This window comes from Prionailurus viverrinus, chromosome C2, assembly GCF_022837055.1.
Source record: "Prionailurus viverrinus isolate Anna chromosome C2, UM_Priviv_1.0, whole genome shotgun sequence".
NCBI lineage: Eukaryota > Metazoa > Chordata > Mammalia > Carnivora > Felidae > Prionailurus > Prionailurus viverrinus.
The window spans coordinates 82,243,504-82,268,160 of NC_062569.1; the positions used below are offsets into that span (position 1 = coordinate 82,243,504).

Below are 24,657 nucleotides of genomic sequence, written 5' to 3' on the forward strand. Positions count from 1 at the left end.
TATTATGCATGAACGGATTCTAAGCAAGGTAAAGATTTGCAGGGGCGGGGGGATGGTGGTAGAAGTACAGTGAAAAGATTATAGGATCCAAAAAGTGTAGTTCCTAGAGTGCTGTCAGAGGCTGAATACAAGGAAGACTTAAATCTAGAGCTTGTGGGTATAAAGATGTTGTCATTGTTGGTATTTGATAAAGTCTAATTATTTCCCTCAAAGTGGGTGAGTAGTCAAAGTAGAATGGAAAACAAGACCATTTGGTGAGGAGGTAAAAAAAAAATTAGGGTAAAATGATTAATTGCCCACATAAGAAGTAAGGACCACAGGCTCAATCTTAGAGTATGTGAAATGCTCTGAAATTTTTAAGAAGGAAAGTGGCATAATCAGTGCTTTGAAACAGGTCATCAGAAAGGAACTTGCAAAGTGAATGAAAGTAGGTGGCGATTAAAGGCAGGAGAAAAAAAAATTAGCAGTGTGCTGGTATAATTCAGAGCAAAAACCAAAACCAAAAATGAAACAAAAGAAGCAAAAACTTAGAAGTTGAGTTGTGCTCTATTCTCAATGTAAAGAAATATATGAACTGGATTCATTGTCCCAAGAATTTGGCAACCGGTAGACAGCCATATAAATAAACAAATCTGACCAGCTGTAATAAATGCGATACCAGAGGTATGCACAAACCAGAGAAGGATTAAATAGGTCTGATGATTCAGCTATGCACAAAGATTAGGAACAAAGGAAAACTTTAAAGATGTAAACTATTAGCTGAAAGATGAGTGGTAAATTTCCAGGTAGACAGCATAGAACTGGATGTGCTAAGTAGAAAGAAAGTGTACAGGACATGATGTGTGGGATATGAAATACTGTTTTGGATTAACTTGAGCATGGATGCTAGAAGGGACAGGGTAGGAAATAAGGCTACACTTAGAAGTTAGAGCCAGTTATAAAGTACGTTGAGTGCTAAACTAAGGGACTTGGACTTTTTTCCTGTATATAATGAGAATTCACTGAAAGTTTTATGTGTGTATTTGGAAAGGTTTTGTGTATGTATACAGCATATGCATATATGTCTGTTTAAGAGAGTGCATGATGTTTCTTTTTGTGAATAAGCCAGCACTTATTTGGTCACATTTTGATCTCCCACGAAATGAATGACAACATAGAGGGGGATTGTGGATACAATATTGGCCCATTAAAGAGAGTAAAACTAGTTTTTGTTTTTAGCAGTCCAATTAGAAACATTGGTCTCATCAGTGTTTCTAATGGGTAGCATGGAACATCACTGCCTGTTCTGGTTAGCATAATTTAGTTTATGTTCAGTTCTTACTGAATTTATTTCATTTGCATTCAGAGGAATAAACCAAAACTTTAAAACAAAGCCAGAAAGCTTTCCCTCTGTTTATACACTTATGTAATTTTTGTGACAAAATGTTGTGACAAACCCATGGCTTGCAGTGGGAGCATGAGGTTTACGTGGTTTCATCTCAAACTGGAAGCAGATGTGAGGACTGGTGAGGTGACCAAATGCTGTGTTACAAAACCAAAACAAAACCACTGTTCAGTGTCTTCGCCTCTGCAGAGCACCAAAATGATGTGTTTCAAGGATCAACAAAGGTCTGAATGAAAGTTTTCTTCGTTGGGAATTAGGATTTAAGCCAAGACCTGCAAAGAATTAAATTGTCAAGGGATTTGAGTGAAGTATCTGCACTGTAGATTTCAGAGGAAACTGGTAACTGTTGATCAAACACACACAGCCTGATGACTAGCCACAGTGAGCTTTCTTCACCTTCTACAAATGCCATACTCAGATGCATTTTAATATTCTGCTGCTTTTGTAATCCCTGCAAGACCATTTCCTCTTTTGCCAATTCAGTATCATTTCTGCCTATCACTAATGAGCCAGCTCATGTTCATTTATGAAATCACATTTGCCAGGAATACCTCACTCTTTCTTTACAGATTATCCAGCGATCATCTAACCCCTTATTTTATAAATATGGAAACTATGTCTCAGAAAGTTGTGATTATATAAAGAGTTGGTTGTCATACCATTTACTAGAGGTTTCTAATTCCTCTAAATTCCTATAGTTCTAATTATAGCACAAATAACATTTATCATAACTAGAGAAAGACACCTACCAGTTCATGAACATTCAGTTTGTAAACAACATAATCCTATATTGAACCTTTGGAAAGCTACCTATTAAAAATGCTAGCATGTGAGAAATGGTCCCTGGATGCCACAGTCTGTTCTGTATATTGCTGCTTTTCTCATAGATCCAGAAATATGGGAGGGAACAGCATTACTTTCAATGTCTTTAAATGGCTCCAATACCTGAAACTAGCACTTTAATTTGGTAGGTTCTTTACTATAGCACCATACATTATTTTTATTCTTGTGTTATTCAAATACCTTGAATTTTTAACTCCTCCTTATCAATTATTCAATCAGAGTAAAGTAGCAAGATGAATTTTATTGTTTCCTTAACATGAATGAAGATTTCAAAATAGGTAATGTCAAGTCACATAGAATCAAGTAGTGACCTAGGACAGAAAATAATCTAGTGGCCTACAATTTCTATGTGTGTGTGTGTGTGTGTGTATGTGCACGTTTATCTCATATATCATATAAACCAATTACTAAAATTCAGAAAAGTAAAGTAAAAAAGTCATAGTAGACCACCTGGCATATAGCCAAGGTCAAAAACCCAGCTTTTCCAGTCTAAAACCACTGTTGTCCCCTTTTCACCTGCAAGTGTGAATAGCATTGCCAATAGTTGAAGTTTCCTAGGCCAAGACTCTACCATCTCATCAGTACCCTTGCTACAGTGGTGACAAATTCCTTTTAAGGTTGTGATTGGTAAAGAGTTCTGAAAAAAAAGGACAAAATAATGGTTTCCTGTCCTGAAAAATATAAAGGCCTATGGGACATGGTGTGGAATTAAGACACCTAAGCAGCACCCAAATATCCCTCAATGAGTCAGCTTTCTTACTCACATCCCGGAAGCCATGTTGTCTTATATTCAGGATGTTGCTGAGTTCTCAAACACTCTCTAACCCAAACTCATAAATAGCTCCCAAGCGATTGTTTAGTCTCCTGACTTCCCCTAAGGGCAACAGCTTCAATGTGTAATCCTTCAATAAATGAGCAGATTTAAGTAAACACCAATGTTAGCTGTAGTTGGGATATTAAGATTTAAGGTAATAATATCACCAACACTGAGGAAATGTCACATAGGGGGCCTTTGGAAGCAGAGATTATTATTTCAGTAAATTGGCTTCTCATCCTTCTACAGTGATTTTTTTCATTCTCTGAATTTTTTATTTTAATATGAACCATTGTCACCATTTATATTCAGTATTATTCAACAAATATGGAATCAGACCTGGATCAACGTCTTATAGTTTAAATAGAAAACTTGTATCAGTCACCTAACATATGCCAGGTACAATGCTAGGTAATAAGAATATAAAAATGAAAAAAAGTTATTTTCTTTGAGGGGATTGCATGATAGCAATTGCAGAATACTTAGCAGACCAGAGCATAAAATTACAACTTGCACTCATTAATCTATAAGCAAAGCAGCAAAAAAAAAAAAAAAAAGTAAAACCTTACTTCCATAAGGCAAAATTTAGTTGCAATGATCAGATGCCCCCTGAATTAAGATTTCATATTAGTTTATTTATACAAAATTTTCAAATCATAGGAATAGCAAGTGAAGATACAAATGAAAACACGTAAGTTATCATCCTTTCACATCACTAAAGAAATGAGAGGTATAATTTGTTCTTTAAAATATTGGTTCCATACGAAATTACCAATGGACAAATGAGGCATTTATCCTTTAAACTTGATTCTAGTACAGCTTAAAACCTAGAAATACAGATGTTTAAAAATATACAAACATTTCTCACCTATCTATGTTAAGGTATATATAGGTATTATGAATGTTTATACAAGAAAGTCTATAAACTTAAAATCTAATACTATAGAAGAAACAGGAAGTATATTCAAAGGCATATTCTGACCCAGAGCAACAATTATTTCCTATGTCATGTAAACTCTTCAAAAGCATAAAATGTAGATGGAAAATTCTTCAATTTGTTATAAGAAACTAGACCCCAAAACCACCTACATGAACACATACAAACAGTAAACAAAGTCCCATTTATATACTTAGATTCAAAATCTCCTAGATAAGTATCTCATACATAATTTTATCTCTAGATAAAAATCAGACAATAAAATAAAAAAAATATTCTGAAAAAATGAAAAATTTCCCTAAAATACAATAAGAATATCTTCTTTGTCTCATTTGATGTTTCTTTATTTTGTTAGAGTTTGTTACAAATTTATTAGAATTTGATATATTTCAACTTCATTTTTAACTTTTTAAAAGCTTAACTCTCCCTTCAGTGTAGTGTTAAATGGATTTTTTTGTTAGTTTTTTTTTTTTATAATTTGTTAGTTTGATTTTACCCAATTTGAAACTGTCTATCTTTTAGAAGGGAGAATTGCCTCTTTATATTTATTTTGATCCTTGTCTATTGGTCCTATTTGTTCCATCTTTTTTCCTCTAATTACATGGTAATTTTGGGAAGAGCATTGTGGATTTTGTTTTTTCTTTCCTGTATTTTGTGGAAGTTAGAATTTTATTTTCAACATTTGTACTTCTGGTGGTTTAAAATTTATATATCCAGGGGCGCCTTGGGTGGCTCAGTCAGTTGAGCATCCGACTTCAGCTCAGGTCATGATCTCACAGCTCATGAGTTCGAGCCCCGTGTCGGGCTCTGTGCTGACAGCTTGGAGCCTGGAGCCTGCTTCAGATTCTGTGTCTCCCTCTCTCTCTACCCCTCCCCACTCATATTCTGTCTGTCTCCCTCTCAAAAATAAACAATTTTTTTAATAAAATTTATATATCCTGTTTTAATCTTTCAGTCATTTTAATCAAGTTTAAACTTATGTCCTATGGCCATAAGTTACTTTTGGCCAAAGTTACACATTTACTTATTAAATGTATGTACTTGTTGAACAAAAGAAACCTTAGCCCAATTTTACTTTCCTTCCCCCTTTACTCCATCTCAGTTATCTCTCATTGTAGAGAATCTGGAAATTTAATTACAGATTTTTGTTTATATCCTGATTTTTACGTTTTTTCATCAACAATTCTATGAACTGTGGTTTTACTGTGTTCTTCACTAGTGTCTTGTATCCTACATCCTCCCTTTCTTGCATTCATTTTTTGTCATTAAATATCATTTCAGTTAAGTCTTTTAGAACGGTCTGAACTCTTGATTATCTTAAAATGTCTTTGTTTTGTGTTTCCTCTAGGATGCTAGTTGACTGTGAATGATTCCAGTTTCAGAAGCATTTCTTCTGTTAAAGAGAATATTGTATGTCCTCTTAGCAAGGATAGTTGCAAGTAGGAAATCCAGTGCCAATCATCTTCTATAGGTAACCTGTTGCTACTGTCATCACCATTATCACTATTATGTTTTTGCACACACATTGGGACTCCCTGAGCTTTGATGACAATTCCCCATTCTTGCTCTTGTGTTTCTTTATTAGGCTTAGCACTTGCCATCTGTGACATCAATGACATTGTTATGTTTCTCTTTTTCTCACTACTAATGATTTTCTCTCCTACATTATCTCTCTTCTCTCCTTTTAAAACTCCATTTGGCCGGTGTTGAAATGTCAGAATGTATGCTCCATGTCTCCTAATTTTTCTCTCATGTTTTTGTGTCTTTGGCTTTTAAAGTTTCGTTGTTTTTTTTTTTAAGTTTATTTATTTATTTTGAGAAAGAGCATATGAGTGGAGGAGGGGAAGAGAGAGAGAGAGAGAGAGAGAGAGAGAGAGAGAATCCCAAGCAGACTCCACACTGTCAATGTGGAGCCGGATGTGGCAAACCATGAGATCACTACCTGGGCTGAACTCAAGAGCCAGATGCTCAGACTCTGCCACCCAGGTGCCCCTGGGTCTTTGGCTTTTAGTATGGATGGCCAATCTTTTGGTCACTGATTTTTTTTTCTTAATCTGTAATGCATTCTGAAAATCAGCTTAGTTTTAAGATACTAATTTTTTTTAATGTCAATATACAAAGGTTCAGTGAAAATGAAAACTAACATGAATATTCCCACGAAACACTAAGTATTTTCTCATATTTTCTGGCAGTCATATTTTACAAATAGACTCAAAGTCACTTCTACTCACCCCTTCCTAAGTTCTTTTCCTTCATTTACTGAGGCAACTAATATCGTTAGAGGTATACTCCTCAAGCTACTTTCATAAGCAATACATAGTTTGTGTTTGAAATTACACAACTATCACTCCACAATATATATTGTTTGCATCTTGCTTTTTTACTCAATATTGCATTTTATATCTAGCTATTTTATATAGTCCAGTGATTTTAAATGCAATATGATATTCCACGACATAAATATAAATTATTTTATGAATACATTTTTCATGAGTGGAGAACTAGGCTTTTCCAACAGATTTGCTACTCTACAAAATACTTAAAGTATGCTTACAGAAAGTAGGGATATTGTTTTGTATTGCTTCCATTTTAGTAAGTGTACTTGGAAGTGATAACTCTATAAAACTATTAAATGTCTAACTTACCAGAATGTACCCAACTTCCTACTGCCTCAAAACTAACCTCTTGTGTGTTTGGGGTTACGATTTTCTCAACTCTTATTTCAATTACATCTGTTTTCCTTCTTTTCATGATTCTTCAACTATTATATTTCTTTTTATCATATGTTTCCTATTTCTGGTGTTGTAATGGGATGTTTTAACCATATAGAAACATATTGTGTATTTTTGCACAATATATCTTCACCTATTTTTCAGTCTAATCACTTCTGCCTTTTGCACATACTGTAATCCCTTTCACTAGGACTTACACAATGACCTCCTAAGGGTTGTTCCCTCTTCTGCTTTTTCATCCTTTTTATCAATTTTCTACAACATTAGAATTACCTTTTAAAATTATAAGTGATCTCATATCACTACCCTGTACCCATAAAGCCCTCGATACTTTTCCATTTTATTTAAGCTAAAATATAAATCCTTACCTTCTTCTACAGGGCCCCTAATGATGCTGGCCCTGTATACTATTCCTCCAATCTTCCTTCCTTCCAACTTGCCCTCACTTTCCCTATCCCAGCCATTGTAGATTCCTTTTTGTTCTCACATTCTCTGAACACTTGTCTTAGAGTCTTCACATATACCATGCCCTGTGCTTGGAAATCCTTCCCTCTTTGCTATCATTTGCTAATTTCTTCTCATCATTGTATCTCATCCCAGTTATCTATTTGCAGAAGATCTTAGGAAAGAAATTATTTTCCTCTTCTACACAGAGAAAAGGCATGTTGTGTTTCTGAGGACTGGGGCTCCCTTACTTCAGCAGGAAGGCAAATTGTTTTTATGAGGTATTAAGAGTCTTTCCTGATGACAGACGATAAGCTGAAAGCTCTCTTTTGTCCAGTAGGTCATAAGTGAGAAGAGTGGACCTGGAAGAGATTTGGAAGAGGACATGTGTGAATAGTACTGGATCCCAAATTTGGACACCTGAGTCCCATCTAAAGAGCAGTTCAGAGATTAGGCAGTGACCTGCGAGCACCAGGACAATGGGCTGGAAAAGTTAACAAGACCACATTCAATTGCCCAGGTCTTTCGGGTCTTCGGCAATGACTCCAGTATGAGGGCCCAGGAATGCCTCATCAAGGCAAGATAAAATTACAGTTACAATTCTGATTATCAAACTTAGTGTTTAATCTTAAGCACATCACTTTATCCTTATGTACATCATCAATCAAAGTGATAATTTTGAAGATTTTATAATTGTCCAGAACCTCTACAAAGCCCAAATTCTCAACAAAACTTCTTTCTTCAGAAGATGCTGCTTTTGTTAATCACTTAGAGCAACAAGAACTGGAAATCCCATTGGAAAGGGGACCAGTTTGTTTCACCATATTGTCTAGGTCTGTTTTACCTTATAGATTTGTCCCATATTTGAGACGCCAGACAAGCACCTGGTAGAGCATTCACTCTTTTCTGTTCCCCCAAAGTCAGGTGACTTTGAAATGATTATACCATCCACAAATTACAGTTTCTGCATAAGCTTTCAAACAATAAAGCTGTAATTTTAGAAATAGCAGAGAAGTTATCCTGTTCTTGTCCTTCAATTAGCTAGAATGTTTCGGGCTGGCAATCTTTTTGGAACAATCCCTCATGCCTAGTTAGTCTTGCTTGTCAGTTTATATGGTAGGTCTCTAGGTGCCAGAAGAATATGTCAACCCTGGAAAGTGATTTTATGAGGAAGCTCATTTAATTTTATGTCTTCACCAGGGCAGTCATTATGTCTACTAGTAAAAGATCTCCAAATTGGCCTACAATGTCAAGCATCACATTTAGGGCACAAGTGTTTTGGTGGCCTGAATGATGAATAAAAGGGGTTAATAACAATCATGTGCATGCAGTTGTCCATTGAGTTGACTGGCTTGTGAACATGGCATATTCTTGACTGCCAGCTCAATTTGTAAAAATAACTTGGACTCTTAAACCGTTAGGTCTGTATAATAATTTATGGACATCAGATTAGAATCCCACAGAGTGCTTTGGAAATGTATTTAGGTAGATTTTATTCCAGGAAAATCTCATCATGTAAGTTTGATAGCTAAAACAGGCAATTGCCTGCTAACTTTGAATCTTGTACATTCAATATAAAATTATGCCCACTGAATTTTCAGGGCAAAAAAAATCAAATTTTATTTTATTTTTTTTCTTGCAATTCCACAGTATATTTATACTCTAAGCTCATAGGTCTAAAGAATGAAGAGCAGGAATGGATTCACATACCATCTGACCCACTCTTTGTTTTTCGTATGAGAAAACTGAGGCCTTAAGAGGAGGTGGCAAATATGGTTATACAGAAATTTACTTCAGAGCTAAGAATAGAGCAAATTTCTACCCCCAGTGTGCTTTCAACTGCACCCTAGAAAGTACCAAATCTAACTACACGTAAGTGTCTATACATAAATGTATGGATGTCCAAGAATGTAGAGTTTCAACCTCTAGTTCTGGTATATCAAATCATAAATTGAGACAAATTCTTTTTTTTTTCACTCAAATAAGAGTAAGGTAAATAAATAAAGTTTGAAAGAAAAATGTAAACAATTTCCAACATATATTTAATCATAAATATTCTCACTGGTTAAGAAAAAACAACCAACTCATCATCAACATTGTAATAAAATGAGAGGTTTACAATGATGGATTTCAAGCATAAAAGAAAAATAACTTATAATGGAAGGAATCAAGTAGCCTTCTAGGGATATGTATTCAAATATAAATAGGTGCCTTTTACATGCCCTGTCTATGTAGTTGGAACTAGAAATGATAGAAAAACTTGGAAGAAAATGGCTTCCTCATTGAGTTTCCTAGTTTATTAGATTATACTATTTTGCTTTATGGTTTAAAATGCCATGCTGAATGATGTATGAGGGAAAGGGGACTTTTTCTGATATTTTATAGTTAAATAAATTAAATTATAGATTCACTCGATTATTTGACCACAAATCATCCACCTTGATTTGGATTCAAACTCACTCAAAGTCAACTCAATTTCTTCTATAGCAAGGACTTTGAGTGGGGAGCAAGTCATTGTCACAAAAACCACAAAGGATGATACTTTTTACCTAGTTAGGGTAGAATCCAGTATTTTATTCGCTCTCTTTTGTAATTCACTAAAATAAATTACCAATTTGAAATGGTAAACAATTATTACAGATTTAATCTTTTCCTTTTTTTCGCCTTTACTTTTTGGACTTAAGTTCACACCATCTGTGTGGTTACATTTTAAAAGATAATGAGCCTGAAAAGTCTTTTTAAAACTTGAAACACAAGGTTCTGTGAGAATTTTCAGAAAAAAAATGCTTGTTTAAGAAAATATTCCTTCAGAGTAGTGACTCCACAGAGAAAGGGGCTCCGCAAAGTAATCTCTTAAAGACAGTTAATAGGGACATAACTACCTTTATTGTGATATTTCGTAATGTATATATTTATCAACTCACTATGTTGTGCACCTAAAACTAACATAATATTGTATGTCAACTGCACTTCAATTTAAAAATGAAGGTCAATTAAAGAGGATACCTTACATTTTTTCCACAGCACAAACAAAAAAGACAATGAGTTTCTTACACGTCACTATGCTAAATTAGAATGAGGTGTAAATTCTGTAGCTCCATTTTCCACAATAGAGGATATTAAGGAGTAAAATAAAAATATATCCAAAGTTTTTCAAATTCCTTTATTTTATTAATTTTGAATTTTTCTAATTGGAAGCCATCCATATTCAGAATTACATAGCTTAATCTGACATATCAAATTACCTCTTTACAGAGAGAATCATACCTAAATTTTGAAATATTTGGGGGCACCTGGGTAGCTCAGTTGGTTGACCTTCCAACTCTTGATCTTTGCTCAGGTCATGATCCCAGGGCCCACATCCATGCTGGGTGTGGAAACTTCTTAATATTTTCTCTCTTTCTCTGTCTCTCTCTGTCTCTCTCTGTCTCTCTCTCTCTCTCTGTCTCTCTTCTGCCCCTCTACCCTGCTCACATGCTATCTCTCTCAAATTATAAAAAAATTATATATTATTTACATATTAATTTATGAAGATCAGAAGACAAATTTTCTTTGTTTTTTGAATCTTTCCTCCTGCCCATGTAACTCATGTAGAACCTGGAACATTACTGTTAGTGACATAAGTATTTTCTGTTTTTGTTTTTGTTTTTAATAAATGAATTAATAAACACATACACTCAAGTTTAATCTTGGAGAAAATTTTTGTTGGAATTATCAGTAGTAGTTTCATTATTGTCTTCTCTAAGTTACTCTTTCATTTTATCCCATACAATTAACTCTTGACCTAGATTTCTACAAAAAAATAGAAAAGTCATGGAAACAGGTAGAGCCAGGAAAAGACTAACATTGTAAAAAAATCTTCACCAGGGTCAGAGTGGATAACAACACAACAACCAGTGCCCTTTATTGCACATTTTCTTCTGCATCAAATTCTTTGTTAAAATCCTTCCATAGGTTATTTAATCATCAGAGCAACCTTAGTAAGTGAGTACTAGTAAGTATATCCAGAAGGAAATTGAGAGAACTTAAATAACTTGGAAAATGTTACAGAGCTGGCCAGAGGCATAGCTGGTAAGTAGCAAACCTGGGATTTAAACTTAAATAGTATGATTTTATTGCCTTAGGCTAGACTGTATCAGACTATTTTTTTTTTTTTTTTTAGGTCAGAGGAACCGATCTATTTAGGTGTGGTGGCACAGGACATGGAGTTCAGAGTAAATGCCATTTACATAAAATGTTGAGTTCTCTTTTCTTGCATCGAGTTGAAAGTCGCAGAATATACCAAACTATATTCCAATGGGATTTAAAGAGAATTAGAAAGCAATAAGCAGTGTCTAGTTAAAACAGTAATTGTGTTCAACTTGACTTGATCATCAATTTATAACTTATGACTTTATAATCTGTTCTGTCTGGCATTTTGATTTCCTTTCTGGTTCTCATATTCTCTTCTCCAAACAGCAACAGACCGACCTTTCACAAAACACAAATCAAATCAGACTATTTCCAGGCTTAAAATCCTCTAGGGCTTTAGCCCCATTTAGACTGTGTCCTCCTCCTTGGTAGGCTCTGCAAAGCCCTCTATGAGCTAGCCCTTTCTCATGCGTATGACAGCATCTTCCCCCATTTCCCTCCTTCTGACTTCACCCTCCACCTACTTGAATCACTGCTTCTCCTCAAATATGCCCAGCTCATGCTCTCCCTGAAAAGCTCTTCTCTCATTATTAAGTGCTTCAATTCATCATTTCATTCCAGTCTTCATATACACCTCCTTAGAGAGGTCTTTCCTAACTAACTTACTCCTCCCAACCTCCTCACTCCATCCCCTTCTTGGTTTTCCCTGCCTGCTTATATTAAATCATAGTTTACCTTTTATCTGAAAATTCCATGGGGACAGAGATTTAAGAGCAGCTGTGTTCACTGCTGAGGGTCTAGTGCCCTGACGATGCCTGACACTTAGTAAGCAGTCATTTAGCTATATATGGGAAAATACATCTTATAATCCTGTATTAGTTTAAAAATTCTATTTGTTGGTCTAGGCTGACACATTTATTCACTTTAAATCACACTGAAGCAATTTGGGAGTATAAAATTGTTCAGAGATAGCAAATTAGTTTAAGAAAGCACCTATCGGTGCTTGATTCATCGGGTCAAAATTATCTTCTGATTTTCAGGTATAACTTCTAGCCTATGTTTTTGTTACAGTGTTTAAAGGAGGAGTAAAGATGGATGGGTGGGTGGGTGGATGGATGGATGGTTGGATGGATGAACAGGTAGATTCTATTTCTCAATACTTTTGTATCTCAAGGGTCACAAAATAGCTGAACTTCTGATTATTTCAAAGAGCCACAGATGTAGTAACAAGGATGGGTGGCTTAGCTCCTAAAGACCTCTCTAAAGACAGGGCTCTCTAGCCTTCTCTAGCCCTTGATTTGGAAAATCAAGGAATTGGATCTGATGGCTTCTGAGGCCCATTCTAGTTTATTGTTCTACATATTTGTTATTGTAGATATTGTATATTCTACATATTCTACATTATTGTTAGTTGAAAAAAAAATCCTAACTCCGAAATATCAACAATGAGAATACAATTTTACTAATTCAAGCTTTATAAATTATAACTATAAATGCCAATAACATGCAAGAATCCTTTCTCATTAGCAAGTATTACCACCCAGATGCTCCACTTACTAATTGTGTCACATTAAGGAAGTAGCTTCATCTTTCTATGCTTCAATCTCCTCACCTATAAAATGGAATTAATTGCAGAATACACCTTGTAAGGTAGTTGTTAAAATTAAATGAGCTGATATGTGATACACCATTAATGTAGTATATAGCATATTATAAATGCTAAATAATTGTCAGCTGGTAAACATAAACACAGTTAATGAAATTATAAGAATAAGTTCAAGTGATATATGCTACCAAATCTTCCTAAAACTATTAATCAACCTCCACACACCTATTTTGAACAGAAGAAGGGATGGGGGATAATTCAAAATGTAAATTTGAACATAGACCTGATTTAATTAATATAAATTCTGAATCCATTCAGTACAGATAGAAGTATTATTATAATTATTTTACCTTCAATCATGTATGCAAATATATTAGCACTTTTTTTCATACTAGGAGTATGTTATAAGAAATATACAAAAAACTCAGCAACTATAACAAAACGAAATGCATATGTCTCCTCTTTAATAAAACTAGGAAGTGATGATTATGCCAAACCATATATTAGAAAGAATACTTGCCAAATATTATCAGTATCTGAACTGAACCAGAAGAGAAAAACAGAAGAGATACTCATTTTTGGAATTAAGCAATGTACAGATTTCACTAAAAGTTTGTGAGAAGCTCTTAAGTAACATAAGATTCTTTCGTTAGAATAATTAAAACAAAACAAAACAAAACAAAAAACAGTTATCAGTGGGTCTCAGAAGAAGAAACGAAATTTCCTAGGGGTTACTACTCACTATTTCCACTCAGTAGAGAGTTAGGGAAGGTGAAGCCATACAAGACACAACATAAATGTGCCACCTTCAGCTTAACTCCGCTATGTCACTCAGAGCTAACATGACTGAGAAGATGCAAATAACCATTAAATAAACCAGAGAGGGGCACCTGGGTGGCTTAGTTGGTTGGGCTTCTGACTGTGGCTCGGGTCATGATCTCGCGGTTTGTGAGTTCAAGCCCCGTGTGGGGCTCTTTGCTGAATTCTCAGAGCCTGGAGCTTAAGATTCTGTCTCCCTGGCTCTCTGCCCCTCCCCACTTGCACTCTGTGTGTGTGTCTCTCTCTCTCAATAATAAACATTTAAAACTTAAAAAAATTAAAATTAAAATAAACAAGAGAACTCTAGGGGCACTGGGGTGACTCAGTCAGTTAAGTGGCGGACTTCAGCACAGGTCATGATTTCATGGTCTGTGGGCCCGAGCCTCACATCAGGCTCTGTGCTAAGAACTTGGAGGCTAGAGCCTGCATCAGATTCTGTGTCTCCTTCTCTCTCTCTATGCACCTCTCTCTTTAGCACTCTGTCTCTTTCTCTCAAAAATAAACCTTAAAATTTTTTTAAAAATAAATAAGAGAACTCTGATCTATGAAGCTTCACTTCATAATGACATTGACTAGCATAACCTGTGTACCTAGGGAGGACTCCGATTACACATACCCAGAGTAAAGTACACCACAAATTATATGAAAACATATTTTGAGATTGTGTACTAGCTATCACTGCATATTGTGCCCACCTCCACCCCTTTGCTACACCACTGAGCAAATAAGAAGTCTGGAAGTTACTACTAACACTGAGACATCAAAGTTAAGCGGGAAGTATACAACTTATATTACACTTATATTTTCAACAAAAGATAAAGCAATAATGAAACAAGTGAACAACATGAAATAGAGAACACCCCTGGGAAATGAAATTTTCTAAAATGAATTTCTAAGTTATAATAAAAGAGAATATAAATTATTTGCAAATAAATTTCAAAGAATAATACAAGAAATGGAAAAAAAGAAAGATAGCAGACCATGAAAGGTAAACCGGAAGAGATCAGGAAGACCATTAAAAATCCCAAAAAGCACTGAAAATCCATTAAGATTTGCAAGGCATATGAGAGACCCCATTGGAACTGAAGCAATGAGGCAGAGGATAGATGTAAACATGTGACACCAAATGGAAGAGACAGTGACAAAAATACTGAAAGACAACAGCAATGGAAAGCAAATTAAAGAGATCCAATCTAGACACAACTGATATTCCTGAAGAAGAGAAAAATACATACATGGAATGAAAAATATGTATGTTAAGAAAGATGCTACTCAAGTGGGCAATGCAGTAAATGAGCAACTCTGGTTCCATCTACCATATCCACACTGTAGATTAGAGAAAGGGGTGAGAAAATTTGCAAATACCAAATGATAAAATAAAGAATGAAAAAGGATAGTGAATGCAGATATAACAAAGTTGTATGAAACATAGAAGATTTTGTAAATAAATGTAAATCTCAAATATAAATGTAAATTTGAGCATAAATCTGACAGTTAATGAAAACATTAAAGCAAAATATTCCTCATAATTTTATTATTTTATATAAGATAGTAAAGGAATATCATCAATAACGTAATAAATAGGTTTCAGTGGAAATTTGCAAAATTTAAAAACCTCCATGGACAAAACAGAAAGCTACAAAATGGAAACATTGACACAAAAATATAAAACTTGACATATCCAACAATCATTTCAAAAACCTGAAATGGTGTGACTCCTAGGTGGCTCAGTTGGTTAAGCATCTGACTCTTGATTTTGACTCAGGTCACGATCTCATAGTCTGTGAGTTTGAGCCCCACATTGGGCTCCACATTGTCAGTGTGAAGCCTTCTTTGAATGCTTTCTCTCTCTGTCTCTCACTGCTCCTTCCCCCCTCTCAAAAATAAATAAGCTTTAAAAAATATAAAAACTAAAATGGGAATCAAAGAACTATTCCTCCCTATCCTCCAAGAAACTCCCCAAATGAAAACAGTTGTATGATTAATTTTCACAAACTTGCTTTAGCATATTGCTATGAAAAAAAAATAAAATAGAGGGAAAGCTCATGAGACCATATGAACCTAAGCCCCAAACTGTAATAAGGATAGCACAAAAATCATATGCATATTTCAAATATGAATATAGTTGCAAAAATTCTAAATAAAATGTCTGCTAATCAAACGCAAAAGTGTCTTGAAAATAATATATTTTGTTCAGTAGATTTAACTCAGAAATTCAGATGATCTATTACAGTAGTGATGTAAAGGAAAAAAATCAAATGATCGATAGATACAGACAAAACATTTGATAAACATTAACAAGTATTTATATTTAGAAAAAAAGCTAAAGTTAGGAATAGACTGAAACTTTCTTAATTTGATCAAAAACTTATGGGAAATCTCACAATTCATGAAAAATCTTTAGACATATTTAAGATCAGAAATAAAATGAAAAGTCCCGGGCCTATGATTGAAAAAAAAATCAATAGATGATGTAAGGATCAGAGAGACAAAGCTGTCATTATGCACAGATGATAGAATTAACTACATCGAAAAGTATAATGAAAAAAATTCGAATTAGAGAGTTCACCTGGGATTCTAAATACAGGAAGAACTTGCAAAATATGAACATTTGTTTATATTGGTAATATCCAACTGGGGTATATATTAGATACCATTTACAGTTGGGAGAAAAAAGGTAGGAATTCACTTAACAAAGAATTTACCTCGCATAAGAAATTTATGAAGAAAAACTTTCAGTTATATTAAAGGACATAAAAGACATAAAACCTGAGGCAAATACAGAGATTAATTTCATGTTCATGGGTGGAGTTTTTAACATTACAAAGATATCAGTGCTTCCCCAAATTAATCCATAAATTCAACACAAATTTATATCAAAATCCAAAAGTTTTTTTGTTGTTGTTTTGAGGAACTAAGGAAAACTACTTTAAAATTTACCTTGAAGAATAAAGTCCACAGGTGATTATTTCAATTTGGAAAGAGAAGAACAAAGACTCATCCTACCAGATATATTGCAAGACACATTAATAAAAATTATTGTGGCACTAATTCAGGAACAAATTACACCAAAAGAAAAAAAATAGAAAAAGAAACAGAGAACTTAGTGTCGTAATACTCATGCACATAAGGAATAAAGATGAGTGGAATGTAGGGATTACAAGCATAGACACTGGAACCCCACTGCCTGCACCCAAAATATGGTTCTGGTACTTAGATACATGTTCTTGGCCTAATTATTCACTGCTCTATGCCTCAGTTTCTTCTTTTATAAAATAGGAAATAAAAACAGTGCATTTATTTATTTATTCATTCATTTAATGAGAACATTTAAGTTCTACTGTCTTAGCAAATTTCAATTATATAATATAATGTTATCAGCCATAGTCACCATGTTGTACATTAGATCCTCAGACCTTATTCATCTTATAGATGAAACTTTACACCCTTTTACCAAACTCCCTAATTCCCCCCTTCCCCAAGCCTCTGACAGTGACTTTTCTACTTTCTGTTTCTGTGAGCTTGACTTTTTTTTTTTTAATTTTAGAGTCCACAGATAAGTGATACTGTGCAGCACATTTTTCTTTGTCTGGTTTATTTCACTTAGCACAGCGCCCCTAAGGAAACAATGCAAGGTGGTGGATGTGTGTGGTGAGAGGTGGGAGGAATCCTTTCACAGTGTATATGCATGTCAGTTCACCACAGTGTACATTTTACACATCTTACAATTTTACATGTCCATTATACATCAATAAAACTAGAATTAAAAAAATATATATTTTAAACAAAATAAAGTACCTCCTTATAGGGTTGTTGTAAAGATTAGTTGAGAAAGCACTTAGACACTGGTTGGCATTGGGTAAGTGCTCAATAAAGATTAGTTATTAACACAAAGCAGAAAGGAAAACGTGCCCTTAGTAGGTGGGATCATGGAGACTGTTTCACTCTCTGGTAAAAAAAAAAAAAAAAAAAAAGGCTCTAAGAACTCCAAGAGAGTTTTTAAATTTAAATATAAAAGATAAAATTATAAGCCAATTAAAAGGATTTTTTTCATTTTTAAAATATAAATCAGGGGTGCCTGGGGAGCTCAGTAGATTGAGTGACTCTTGATTTCAGCTCAGGTCATGATCCCAAAATTGTGGGGTCCAGCCCTGAGCTGGGCTCCATTGCCGAGCATGGAGCCTGTTTAAGATTCTCTCTCTCTCCCTCTGCCCCTTTTCCCTGCTTGTGTGCATGCTCTCTTTCTCTCTAAATGAAAATAAAATAAAATAAAATATAGTATAAATTATAAGATAAGCAGTTGATAATGTTAATTACGTTAAAATTCAGAATTTGTTTTTATGTAGACGTGTGTTTATGATATACAAAGTTAACGGAAAGGTTAAAGACAGCAAGGAAATATTTGCAGCATCTAATACTAATAAATATCTTTAGACTATAAAAAGAACATGTAAAAGTTATTAATATCAAAACCCACCAAAATAAACAATGACCCAAAATAACTCTAAATGGCAGAAGTTATGCTATAAAAGAGAATTCTATGAACACTAAATCATTTTAAATATAAATAACATTAAACCACTTTGAAATTATGGTTATTGAGGAGAATGTAAAGTTATAAATCCTTATACTGTAAAAATACCACAAAATAAAAAATTGAAATGAAGGAAGCCAGCAGAGGAGGTAAGAAGACATATGTACACAAATTTCTCATTCTTTCAAGCAGGGAGACAATAGATAATGTGCAAAGCTTATAAATTGGGAAACAGTATTAGGTAAAGAAATGATTGCAATCATAACATAGCTCCTTAAATTATCAGACTATGAAAACAAAAGTGCATAAAACAAACCAAATGTAGACCAAAAGTAAAGGAATTCAAAAGAAACACTGAAAATAAAGTCAAATATAAAATTAGGAATCAGAAATGTGGCACAAGTGCTAAATTTCCAAAGCCTGTCATCCACGTTTCTAATATGCTCTGTGTTTCTTACCCATGACCAGCATCTTGAGAGCTGGTTTGTGTTTGATTTATCTCTGTGTCCAGTTCCTTGCACATAGTAGGCACTAAAAAATACAATTATAATGAGTGTACACGTTTAGAAGCCTAGCTACAGGTTTGCAGTAGACTTCAAAAATATTAAATTAAATCCTATTCTGATGCCAAGATTTTGAGAAGGTTCGAAGAACAATTAATCATGTACTAACCTTTACTTGGGTTCAGTTTAGAGGCTCAGTAGGAAAAAAGTGGCAACCTCAAAGTGAATAACTGGAAGGGGGTTTCAAAAATGGATTCTTGGCAAAGCTATGGGACTGATATAGGGAAACTATAAAAGCTAGCTCAGTACCCTCGGTGTGGTAACAGGGGAGTACTGCTGCCACCCTGACTCCTGCAGGAGTCAAGTAAGGGAGCTATTTTGAGTAGAGAGAGGATGGTCACCTGCCAGAAGCTAAGGCAAATAACAACCCCTAAGGAATACTGACCAGGGAAATAAAACCCTGACTTGACTTCCCTCTCACAGAATCTCCTGGAAGTGCCTTCTATTGGTGAAAAACAACTAAACGCTAGAAGACAAGGAGCCAGCTAGTGTAGCTTCCAAGATCATTCCCCTCAGGCAAAGTGCAGGTAGAGACAGGTAAGCAGAGGCTCTGGAGGGGTAAACAGAAGATAATCCAGCACAGAGACTCTATTTCCCAAAACTGTAAGAATACAGTCCATGTCAATTATTTTCCATGGTGCGTAGATACATATTTTTTGTATTAATATATGCCATGTGGTTGATTCTGAGCTTCTATTCAACCCATAATTACAATCTCTGTCTTCTGTGTATCTAATATCTGTTCAAATAAACTGGAAAATCTACATCTTGTTCACTCAAAGTTCTCAGCCATGGGTTTTACTTTGTTTTCCCTGGGTTAGAAAATTGGGTCTATGATCTGGTTTCTGTTCAATAAAAAACAAGTCATGAGTGACAGATAGTTTTCTCTTCAGCCACAATTTTTTGACTGGGCAATTTTCAGTGCAGCAAAGATGGATTTATTTCTCTGCAAAGCAGATCCAAAGAAGCACCTAAAGAGTGTCTTCTTTGTTGGATTTTAGGATAGCCAATCCTTTGGTGCCAAATCTTACATGATCCTCTTTACCACATCATTAATAAAGACAGATGTTTTGAATTGAGGATCACACAAAAGCCAAAAGTGCTCTTGACCTTAAAAGACAGGACCAAACTTCCACTGTACTATAATGTTCTTTTTCATCCATAGACATTTATTTTAAGATACACTCTTTTTGTTAGAAGATTCCTGTCAAATGAACTGAAATACTTCCATGGCCCTTCTTAGCTGGTTAAATTTGAGCTCTGAAGAAATTTTTTTTTTAACTTTTTTTAATCTTTATTTATTTTTGAGAGAGAGAGAGAGAGCGTGCAAGCACAGAAGGGATACAGAGAGAAGGAGACACAGAATCCAAAGCAGGCTCCAGTCTCTGAGATGTTAACACACAGCCCAACATGGGGCTCGAACTCACAAGCCGCCGGATCATGACCTGAGATGAAGTCCAATGTCCAACTGACTGAGCCACCCAGGCGCCCCCTGAAGAAACATTTTTAACTGCTCTCAAGACAGTCAGAGAATGTAAGAAAGAAAATATTCTCACCAACAAATTGATCTTTAGGTCTCATGTTAAAAAGCATGCCATGAGGGGAGCCTGGGTGGCTCAGTTGGTTAAGCATCCAACTTCGGCTCAGGTCATGATCTCACAGCTTGTGCGTTCAAGCCCCATGTCAGGCTCTGTGCTGACAGCTCAGAGCCTGGAGTCTGCTTCTGCTTCTGTGTCTCCCTCTCTGCCCCTAACCCACTCGCATTCTGTCTCTGTCTCTCTCAAAAATAAATAAACATTAAAAAAATGTAAAAAGCATGCCATGATATTGTTTCTTAGCTCCTTTCATTTTTACAAGAATCCATGTTAAAACATGTGCCAAATTATGGTTCTTCACAAAAGAGTTTAGAGATTATAATGTGTTTTCATATTCTCATCAGTTTATTTTTCCACCTTCTTGGTCATGATTTTAAACATTCTACTCAATTCTTTAATTCCCTTACCTATCCCTCTTATTCTCAACCTCCATGGTTTTTCTCCTGGGATGCAGATCTGAAGAGACAAGAGATACCTGAATAGCTTCACTTGGCAAATACAACTTCTTACTGCTTAAAATATGCTTTTTTTTCTGGGATTCCCTATTTCATTAAATAACCTATTACCAGTTTTCAATACAGAAATCTAGTAGTCGATGAAATTATTATTCTTCATTACATACCCCAACTCCTTAGCCAATCACAGATTGGGTTCCCTGGGAAGCAAACTCTGAGGCAGAAATCCATGTTTCACAAGTCTAGTAGGAAGTTCTCTTGGGATCAACAGCTGTGGAAGCGAAGAGATGGAAACAGGATTGGATAGAGGGAAAAGTTGCAATGTAGTCTCAATGGAAGCCTCAACTGATATACTATGGTTATGTTTGAATGAACATTTATATCCCCAGACTCATTAATCATTGGATGAGGGCCACCCTAGGAAGGGGTGCAGCCTTGGACAAGAGAGCTTAATTGTCTGGAGCAGGGGTGTTTTTAGCAGTGGCACTCCCTAAAAAGTGAATTCAAAAGGCACAGTCTTGGCTACACCAATACATCACCTCATCCTATCATTCTATTTCTTAAATAGCTCTCAGGTCAATTCATGACTTTGTTTCCCAGTGCCACTACCGTCATCCACCACTAACATGTCTCTCCTGTATAACAGCTTTATAAGGGTTTCACTCTATCCACTATATTTCTCTTCTCATTTATTTTTTCAGCTAGTTGTGCAATTTTTATAAAAAACTTATGGGCCCTTCTCTCTCCTCTGCTTAAAAACTTCCAATAGACTTATTGTCTTTATAATAAAACATCAATTTCTTATTAGCCCAATAAGGCAATTGTGATCTTTCCTCTGCATGTCTCTTCTTTAACATCTAGAAGTCACTCATCACCCCTCTGGCAATGCCCATCCTCTGGCAATGCCTGACTATACCAAGCTTCTCAAATGTACCTATCCGATTTTCCATATGTTGCTTCTGCTGCTGAGAATGCACATCACCCACCTCTGCCTTTATGGCTGATCTAGCTTACTCTTATTTTCTAGAGAGGCATTTCTCAAGAAGTTTGATCCTTCTATTTCTCCCTTAACACCTTTCATCTCCCCAGTCATAAAACTTTCCAAATATAAAAATGCTTTACAATTTTCTATCATTATTTTAATGTGTATTCATCACCTGCTAAATAGTCTCATGAGAACAGAACTTGTGCTTATCCTAAAACCAACATGGCCCAGTATCTGGCACTTAGTAAGAGTTAAAAAATATTTGTTGATTGAATATATGTTGCTCATCAAAAATGATTGTTCAGGTTGATCCAGAGGAATACTTCAAAATTTCTGAAACTTTGAGAAGTATAATTTAATACCAATTGTCATTCTAATTTGATAGAATTAGATGGAATTTTCTTTTTAATTTTTCTTTTTTTTCTTCATGAAAACTAAACCAATTTATAGTGATGATTTATAATAGCAATGCGTCCTCAGGCAGACTTCATCTGTTTGGACATCAGTATATTACCAACTAGTTAAGGTTTTGATAAAATCAAATGAACTCATCTATAAAGCATTTAGTGCAGTACTGGACACATAATAGGCATTCAATAAATGCTAACTATTATTTTACACTTAATGTATACAATGAACTCTTTTACCTAGTATTCTGTTATATGTCGTTGCCTATGTATTGACTGGTATGTCACAAAAAACTCACAATCACACAGTCCTTTAAAGTTTACCAAGCACTTTCATATCTATGATCTTATTTAATTTTCACAACCCTGTAAGTCATGTAGAACATGGGCTATTAGCCTGGCTGTAACTCAGTTCTTACTTCACCAAAATAAAGAAAAATGGGGTGCCTGGGTGGCTCAGTCAGTTAGGCATCCGACTTCGGCTCGGGTCATTGTCTCGTGTTTTGTGAGTTCGAGCCCTGCGTCGGGCTCTGTGCTGACAGCTCAGAGCCTGGAGCCTGCTTCGGATTCTGTGTCTCCTTCTCTCTCTGCTCCTCCCCCGCTTGTGCTCTGTCTCTCTCTATCAAAAATAAATACATCTTAAAAACAAAAAAATTTTAAATAAAATAAAGAAAAATAAGGAAAAATGGGAGCATCTGGGTGGCTCAGTCGGTTAAGTGTCTGACTCTTGATTCAGCTCAGCTCATGATCTCACAGTTCATGAAATCAAGCCCTGCATGGGGCTCTATGCTAATAGTACAAAACCTGCTTGGAATTCTCTCTCTCCCTCTCTGCCCAACCCTCAGTCATGTGTGTATGCTTGTTCTCTCTTTCTCTCTCTCTCTCTCTCTCTCAAAATAAATACACACACACACACATACACACGAAAAATGATTGGCCCAGGCAGACAGATAGTAGGTCAGATAATGGTAATTAAAAGTTAAAATAATGGCAAAGTCTCTTTATGTATATATAACATTAAACTGTATACGTAAGATAAATTTTTATTTGTAAGTTTCTTTTTACATAATATAGGTTTGTTTAATTACTGCAGATGCCCTATACCAATGCTTATGTCCACTACTTCAGACCTCTAAATGACAGCTATAATTAGACCTTTATAGTTAGTTCCTGAGGTGTCTTCTCCATCTCTCACAGGTTCAGTAATATGGCTTTAGAATTTCTAAGCCTTTAGATTTTTTCCTTGAAAAAGAAGTGAGTTTTCGGTATATTATGTATATGATTGATACAATAACTGGGACATTCGGTTAACCCAAGCACATGAGAATAAACTGTGTTAAGAAGATTTACATTTATGTTCTCTTAACATTCTTTAGCTACTGAAATAGACTCTCTAAAGAATCTTGGGTGTTTTTTTGTTGTTGTTGTTGTTGTTAATATATGATACATTAATACATTAATACTTGTTATTAATACATGATAAATTGTGCAGAAATAAATGTTTAATGGAGCTTATATGAACAGCCTTACTCTTATAGAGCATTTGACTTTCATGCAATCAGTCTCAAATGTTAGAACAATAACAATTAAAAAGGAAAAAAAGGGGCGCCTGGGTGGCTCAGTAGGTTAAGCATCCCACTTTGACTCAGGTCGTGATCTGGCAGTTCCTGAGTTCCAGCTCCATGTCCGGCTCTGTGCTGACAGCTCAGAGCCTGGAGCCTGCTTGGGGTTCTGTGTAACCCTCTCTCTCTGCCCCTCCCCTGCTCATGCTCTGTCTCTCTCTCTCTCTCTCTCTCTCTCTCAGATCAATAAACATTAAAAAAAGTATTTTTAAAAAAGGAAAAAAACTAAAACCAGACACACCAAAACCAAAACATAACTCTTAAAATATTTTGAAATAAGAGGTTTCTGTTGGATATTTGGGCTGGGGAGAGAAGGGAGCAAAGGAAAAGAATGAAATTGTACACACCTCAATGGAACTTTGAGAGGTTTCTCCCCTGAGGCCTAGCAGCAGTTGTTAAATCATCATCTCCCTCTATCTCCCTTCCCTTCAGGTAACTTGATCCCTGTTTTTTTGTAGGATAATTTAGTCATTTATTCATTGCCTTCCTTAAGCAAGAAAATATATCTGCCTTCCAATATACTCACCTTAAATAGGAATAGTAGATATTCAAAATCCTGTTAAATATGTTTAAAAAGCTTTCTGATAATTTGCAATTTCTGCAATTATTGATTGATATGAATGCAGGTGAAACATCTGTGTAATTTCCAGAGCACCATTTCTCCTCGAGTACTGTAGAAAGTGCATTGAAATGCTTATGAGTGTGTATGAGATCACTTATTCATTCAAAAAAATATTTATGTGCCCGCTGCCTGCATTATTCTAGTTTGGTAGAATGCAGAAGTAA

General features: G+C 35.2%; 1 protein-coding gene across 4 annotated transcripts in view; it reads left to right on the plus strand.

Moving 5' to 3' along the window:
* The window catches only part of OSTN (osteocrin), a 214,188-nt gene that overhangs the window by 112,785 nt on the left and 76,746 nt on the right, over window positions 1-24,657 (plus strand). Inside the window, exon 1 of one of the 4 annotated variants that reach the window (XM_047875754.1) lies at window positions 19,275-19,344. The exons of the other annotated variants lie outside the window; for them this stretch is intronic. The gene's annotated coding sequence lies outside the window, so the exon portion shown is untranslated. Of the gene's footprint in view, window positions 1-19,274; window positions 19,345-24,657 lie in introns of those variants that run through there. 4 annotated transcript variants of the gene reach the window in all.